Below are 7,731 nucleotides of genomic sequence, written 5' to 3' on the forward strand. Positions count from 1 at the left end.
GCAACAGAACTTGGACCATCGTCCATGTGCTTACCAGGGTGAAATTTCAATTTCACACTGCTAAGCAATTGTTAAGCTCTATATGTAACGCAGTCCTAACGCATCATCATCATCATCATGTGTTACACAGTGATGGCTTTTTATGAAACTTTTTAACTTTACTGCAGGCATCCAAGAATGTTTGCGATACACAATAAGTAACTTTTTTGAAACTTATGCTGCACGTTGGCAACATGATTACGCATGCGTTATTTTTCAGGCAGACTTTCTCGCACCTTGGTTGACATTAGAGTTGCACTGTGACTTTTGATAGCAATGAAGTACTCCAATCGTAGATGTTTTATCGTGCATTCTGCAAGGGCAAGGTAATCATTGTTGAGAAAGGTTCAGTTGGTCTCCATCGAAAATGCACCCGGGAGGAAACGATAGGTCTGTTCGATTTATTTGCACTGCCTGAACTGGATATGTGGTGCCGCACTCGCCCGTTCGTTTTTGCAGTGCAAGCTGGCGATCTTTAAAATAAACCATTCGTTTAAAAAAGTGCGGGAATCGTGTACGGCCAGTTCAGACAAAACCCTGCAGTGAGTTTGGAGGTAGTGCAGCTAGAGTAGAAGCAGTGGCGCTGTTACAGCCATGGTAGCAGACGAATTATGTGTATCCGTTAGCGGTGTTCTCACGAGGTTGATGCTAAGGTCCCTACATGAAACAAGTTGTTTACTTGACGCGGATACTGAATGAAGACGTGAACCACGTAAATGAGAATTTGGCGACTCCGTCGGCTTTTTCATATCCGTCTTTGCATCATATGGCGTTTTTAGGCCCCATGCAGCCGCTTCTTGCTAGGAAACTGGCTTTGCTTTATTCTAGCTCCTGTCTGGCTCCAGGGAATCACTTCCGCACTCATGCTGTAGAGAAAAATCTATGGTTTGCTCGACGCAACTGTGTACGGTCGACACGGCAGTGTCGAACCGTTCGGCCTAGGGGCCGTCCACCCAAGTAGCACAAAACTACCTAGCGCGTTTTTTCAGCACTGACCGATCGTCGCCCAGTTGTCACGTTAGGAAAAAAATCAAGGTACTGGCTCACGACATCTTCGCGAAACCTCGAGATTCTGTTGCGTTGCAACCTATCGATGGCATCGCAACAACTGCGACGATGCATCGTCGAACTCTTATCAATAGCTGCACATTTTGTGACAAAATCTATGACTTTTTGGACGAAATCGCCAGCTTACACACCAACGCTTTCACATGCAAGCACACAACAAACAAGTGAGAAACACAGCGCCGCCAGCACGCTATCGGTGGTATACTCTGGATGCACTACCTGCATTAAAATGAACGCCGTTCATTTTAATGTTGAGCTAGTGTCGCGCTACGCGAGCACTCGCTAAACTGGTACTGCATGAGTTCAGCTCTAACTGCACTGTCATCTTAACTGCCTGGAAGTGGTTCACGTAGGGCAAGGCAAACCGAACGGACCTTATAGCTATTCACATAGAAGTAGCTTGTTTGCTGCGTTTATGTATGTACTAGAACATGTTTATTTATTTTGTTCGTAGCTTTGGTTGCTCTGCCCCCTAAAAGGATAGCGTTGTGGCAAAGTGTCTTCCATTGTTTGCAAGCTTGCTGCCATCATTTCCATTTACATCAAAATATTCAGAGCTCTACAGAATATTTCACCGCGCAGCTTAGATATGTCTTGTATACACTGTTATAACCAGTACGTGCATTCATGTTTGCAGCAGCTACACCGGCGCGAACAGAAGCAACCTCGTACCACAGAAAATCTCGAGTGATTGGTTCACTAGTGATGAAGGAACGAACTCCGGTTTTGTTTATAGCATAGCTCACCATAATCAATTTCTCAGACGGGTGAACTCCGACGAGAACTGCCAGCGCATGACACACAAGTTAACTAACGCTGTACTGTGTGCCATCCATGCCTGTCAGTTGTCCGTTTCGGGCATTCTGATTTCAGTCACTGGAATTTCACTGCTGGCATCAACTCTTTCGCGTTCATTCTTGTTTGTGGTATGGGATCACAACGCAAGAGAAACTACTAGCGTTTCGTAGGGGCTCAATCACAAAGGCGAGACGTTTCCCGCGCAGAGTAAGATACTGGACGAGCGCAACCTTACCGCCACCTGAAAGGAAGCAGAGAAAATTTATACCCTCGAGTCTTTCCGCCAGGAGATAAACGAGCGCTAGTGTTTAAGGTGAAACTTAACTAGCCGATATGTAACGTTGCCAAGGTTCTCGTTTCTCACATTCTGTGTCACTGCCCAAACTTTGCTGAGCACGTTGCTTCATAGCAATGCGAAGTCACCCCATTGAAATACGCTGCCTACACATATTGGTGGGTAGTTCGTTTTCTGTGTCAATCAGCGCCCTTCTATGAGAGTCGATGGCGGCAGCAAAACGCTGTCAGCTAACGTTTGATGATTATTTTTCGAAAGGCGACGAAGCTCCCAGTGCACACTGAACAACCGGCGAAAAAGCTACAGCAGCCAAAGAAACGGTTCCCAGTTGTAGTTCTGCACTGCCTGAATATTACTTGTGTGCCGAAAGAACTTCTGAAAACCGATGGGAGCATGACGAATGTAAGGAAACCACGATTCCTTACAACGTCATAGGTCTTCACCTGTTTAATAGGTCAAGATGCCAGGAGTTGCAGCGTGACGAGACTAGAGGACGTTTGCTACAGACATCATGGAAACCAGGCGCTCACTACAGCATTTCCTCAGTTAGTCAGCGGAAACTGCAGTTACAACCTCACTGGCAAGAAATATTTTCCTGGCTGTTGGTGTATTTCAAAGATCACAAGGAATCAAGACGTGTGTGCCTTTCGGAATAGAAAGTTAAGGCAAGGAGACTCACCAAGTACTCGGTGCATCTTTGGTCCTCTCTCCGTGCACACGCTGGAAGAACGAGCTCAAAAATTTTGGAAGCCACAATGATTGTGACTTCCACAAGACCGCTGGTTTATATGCGACGAATTTTCTAGAAGCACTCAATGGCGAGCCACTCGCTGAAAAGATGACTTGCGAGTCATCAGCGCAAGTACAAAAGGAATTCAACGGAAAAAACTGATCTCCATCATATCTTAATCTTCTGTGGGCGATAAGGCGATTATGAGAAATGTCGAAGTGGGTCGCTACGGAAATTTTACCACTTTGGGTCTTTAACGCGCACGCAAATCAAAGTGCACGTGCCTCGAGCATTTTCACTTACATCGAAATCCGACATGTATTCAATTCCGCAACATTCGGGTCAGAATTAGAGCACTATAACCACTGTACCACCATGGCGGGTAGTAAAAAAGAAGTTTTGCTAAAGTTATGCGCTCTTTTCGTCCAGCTATAAGGGCGCAAATTCAACTAATTGAGATATATTGGTGAAAATCACTTTCACACCGTGGCAGAGTGGTTCCGATCTCTCCCGTTGCCTACTCCTTCGCTTTCTAATGGTACCTTTCACTTGCAGACGTGGTTCGCAGATACGAAAGGCGTGAACAGCAATGCAACTACGCAAGTTTGCATGCAACTATTCTCGTAAATTTTGAAACATATCTGGCTTATAATTTTTTTATTTCCATCAATGATGGAGGAGACCGCGAGTAAAAGACACAAGTAACTTGACAGGAGGCCCGCCGCCGCCTCCTCACCCCATATGACATGTAATGTGCAGGATAATCTTCCTGTCAATCGAAAAATACAATCAACAGTATTCTGCTGTGTCATGTGTCTTTTTGCAGTTTAAAACATTGCTTGCAAAGTTTATTTCATATCTTCTAAAAATTATGGTTACTCTGCATATTGTTCTTAATTTTACATAGCATGTCCACGCCCATGTTCTTCATTCTGTGCATTTATTGATGTGCGTTGTGGCTAGTTGCAGAAATTGCTTGGTGTGCCCATCCAGTCAAGACAATGTAAAGGGACGAACAGATGAAGCGAATCAGTATAAATATTTTTAATTTGTCGTATGTTTTTCAGCTCCATGTTCCTTATTCTTGCACTGTTTGCTACACTACTGAACAATAAAACTTGTGCTCACTACAGCTGCCCACACTGCATTTTTCATGACGCTGCTTTAGGTTTATGACCACCAACTTTTTATTAATCAACTTAAGTTACATGATGAGTATGTTAGTAGGCCGTTTTAAGGTTGTGATTGGCCTGCACATTTGCCTGTGTTGCACCTTCGTCAGTAGACAACAATTTGGAGTGCTTTTAGCCGTTAGGGCGTAGTAAAGATATGCATCACTATAGACCATTTTTATGATTGTAAAGCTAGCTTTCCTGCTATGCAGTTTGCCCTACTAATGGTGGCTAGTCACTTTTTGCAAACAGAGTGTTCAAGCGCAGTTTATTTGCACTAAAACATGGAAAGTGTAGGTTTAGCTATCTCGACATTAATGCGTATAATAGACAAGCCCCAGCATGTTTAACTAAGACCTGGTCTTCATTGGAAGTAGGACAAGTACCTCCATTAGTAGGGCAAAGATGCAGTGCCGAGAATCGCACTTGCGAATTATGAAAAGGGTCTATATTGTACACTTTACACTCACATACAAGGGAAGTTCGGTAGACGAACCAAATATTCTCTCAGGCGTGCATGCATGTGCGTACGCCTGTGTGTGTGTTTAGATATTAGCATAACTTGTGATGGTTCACTAGAAATGTTGTTCTCTGGCTTGAGTATATCTTTGCACACGTACGAAGAGTCACACTCTAATATGCTTGAACGTGGCCTACCAAACCTTGTAACCGTGTCTGATTTTTTACCATTGAAACGAATCTCTGCCTCGGAAAAATTATCGTAGAAATCGACTCCGGCGAGATCTGTTCTCACTGGTACACGTATGACCATCACTATTAAGGTGGTGGTCCCACTCCGGCCGCAACCACTTCGCCTTTTACGCATTGTATGCGAATGCACTCGACTCGCTGCACTTCACAAAGAAAACTGAATTGGGCTACTTCAGAAATTCCCTCTTTTCAATGACATCTGATTTTAATGCCTGGTCGGAAGCGTTACCTCGTAGCAATAAAAATAGTGTGAGCAACAAAAGCATTTTCGCTGTACAAGCCTTCGTTGTACTGTGAGTACGGTGAAACTGTTCAACGTAACAAAGCGGAATTTACTGTGCCTTTAGATGAAATGCCATTCAAGGTTTCCATGAAGAGATATTGGACATAAACTAATTAGTAATTTATTTACGTTCCAATGAAAATGGGCAAAATAATGAAAGTTTATGCAGGAATATCTGTTTTTTCTTCACATAGGACCATAATATTTAGTGGCTATGTAGACTACATTAGACTTATTTTCCATGCGAAGTCGATGGTGCTCTGACAAAAACTTGATTAATTATAATTGCGTCAATGGGGCAGTTTATGGCTGTACTTGGTCACACATTACCGATGAAGCGACAAAACTATACAAGATGATATTCTGAACTTCTATATAATGAAGCAGCAGGCCCCTTTTTGTGATTATATGAATAGAAAATTCTTTTACCTTTAAATGGAAACCTACAAGACAGCATTAAATATAGCTAATTTTTCTGCTGGCCAGTTTTGTACAAACTCGCTTTTTTCTTTTAGACGCTAACTACCAATGAGTATTGCACACTAATAGATGCATATTGTGTCTTGTATCTATTTGTGCTCACTAACGTGACCACTCAGTGCTTCAAACAAAATATTTTCGATGAATCATAAATCTCAAAACAGGGGTTTTTTGGTGGTAGCTCCGTCTATTAAATAAAAAATCAAGTTGTTTTATGTGAATTCAAACGTTTGCCGAGTGTGGCGCAATTAAACATAATAAAACGGGTAAAACAGGTATGGATTATATCTCCAGGCTTCATAGTTTGCCTCACAAGGTAAGTTTAGTTGCCACGCATAACAAACACCAACCGTAAAAGGAGGAGGCCTGAGTAATGAATCCTTTCCACTCGCACCACATCAGCAGGTGGGGCGGTGTCATCAAGTGGCAAATGGTTTTGGTACACCGGAAAATTGTGTGTTCGTCACGCACCCGCAGGACCAGCATTCCCCGCCGTGTCTTTAGTAATGTGCATCACTTCGTGGTTCAGCTGCTTGTGTTTTGCGCATTCATTTGAGTTTTTTTCATGCCTGTGAGGTTCGAAATTGTGAAAGGAAGGACGCTGACGTGCTGTGCGATTGATATGTGTGTAGTGCTGCTTCAAAGGCGACACGATTGTTTTTTTTTTCTTTCTTGCCTTGCATATGAAAACTGTTCAGACTTCACATACTCTACAAAATACAGAAGTACCACAAAATACAATGAAGAACCGTCAGCTCTGAGCTGACTATTGGTCAATACTTTGGCATTCGTACCAATGGTTCGATGCTCACAGTCCCCTCTAGTACATCCTCTTGTCCTTTCACCACTTCACGAAACTGGCACACTGATTCACAGAAATATTGTCACACAGATCGCACTTTTACATCCACATTTTCGGTGGACGTTCTCAAATCTTGTAATTGCCGAGAATTTCAGAGTAAGCCTGTATGGTCAACGAAGAATAACCTGACTTCGACACCCATGAGAATGGTCACATGAAAAAAATCGTGCTGATACCTATACTGTAGCACTGACGAACATTTTCGATGGGAAGCATTTCTTTGCATACTGCAAGCATTTTTGGCGTATATCGGCGTATCTATCTATCTAGCCAAGCACGTCTGGGTGCTCTCGTGATCGCGTGAACCAAAATTAGTATAGGGGATAAAATAATTTAATGAATGTGACACGATAGTCAAGACATAAATAGTTTCATGATCCCATCGCATACGCCGTCAAGCACCTTCCACTAGAGAGTGGCACAAACCTGCAGGTGGGTATGTGCCACTGGTATGCGGGTATGTGCCACAGGTGATCGACACATGGGATCTATCCAGACGACGAGAACACATAGGAGCAGTTTTAACACGTGAGCGTTAAGAAAAACTTGACATCGGCAAGGGTGATCCAACGAATGCAAAGAATAAATGTCAAGGTCTCAGCAGTAATCGAACCCAAGCATTATACATGGCGATCAAGCATTCTACCACAAAGCCACACCAGGTCTCAAAACTACTTTTTAAAAAAACCCTAATGTTCGTGAAACGTTAATTGTGATTGCCGTGCTGGCTATCCAATTATATCTTGATTACATATGTACACGCCTATGCTGTCAAATGTACTTATATTCCAATACATACATCAAGTGCAACGCTGTGAAAGCTATGCAAGAAGTTTGGCCAGAAACATGTGCGACTTCGTGCATCTCGCGCTTAGCTTTCATTGTTGCAAACGCTCGTGCGAGACAAGCACAAACGTGCCTGCAGAACGTTGCAAAAGGCTACAAGTAAAACATCAACAAATAAGAACCAAGACAAGCCGTATAACGGCGCGTTTTTATCTCCGACGCACAAAGCAGGAAGAAGAAAATAAATCATGTCTCAGATGCAAAACTATCGTACTATTTCTTAACGCATTCATTGCACAAATTCTCACTAGCCCTCACAGCGTTGAACTTGATGTAGAAAACGGAGTATAGGAAAAAACATTCGTAGAACACATGAACATGGGCTCAGAGGTGTGGCTCTTATGTGGGTGCCGTCACAATCCTAACTTATGATTTTGGAATATGCATAACCCCCTTTCTCTCGGCCTCCCACTAAGTGCGACGCTGACCTCGATTGTGCTGCTACTC

This window comes from Rhipicephalus microplus, chromosome 2 (assembly GCF_043290135.1).
Source record: "Rhipicephalus microplus isolate Deutch F79 chromosome 2, USDA_Rmic, whole genome shotgun sequence".
In the NCBI taxonomy this organism is placed as follows: Eukaryota; Metazoa; Arthropoda; class Arachnida; order Ixodida; family Ixodidae; genus Rhipicephalus; species Rhipicephalus microplus.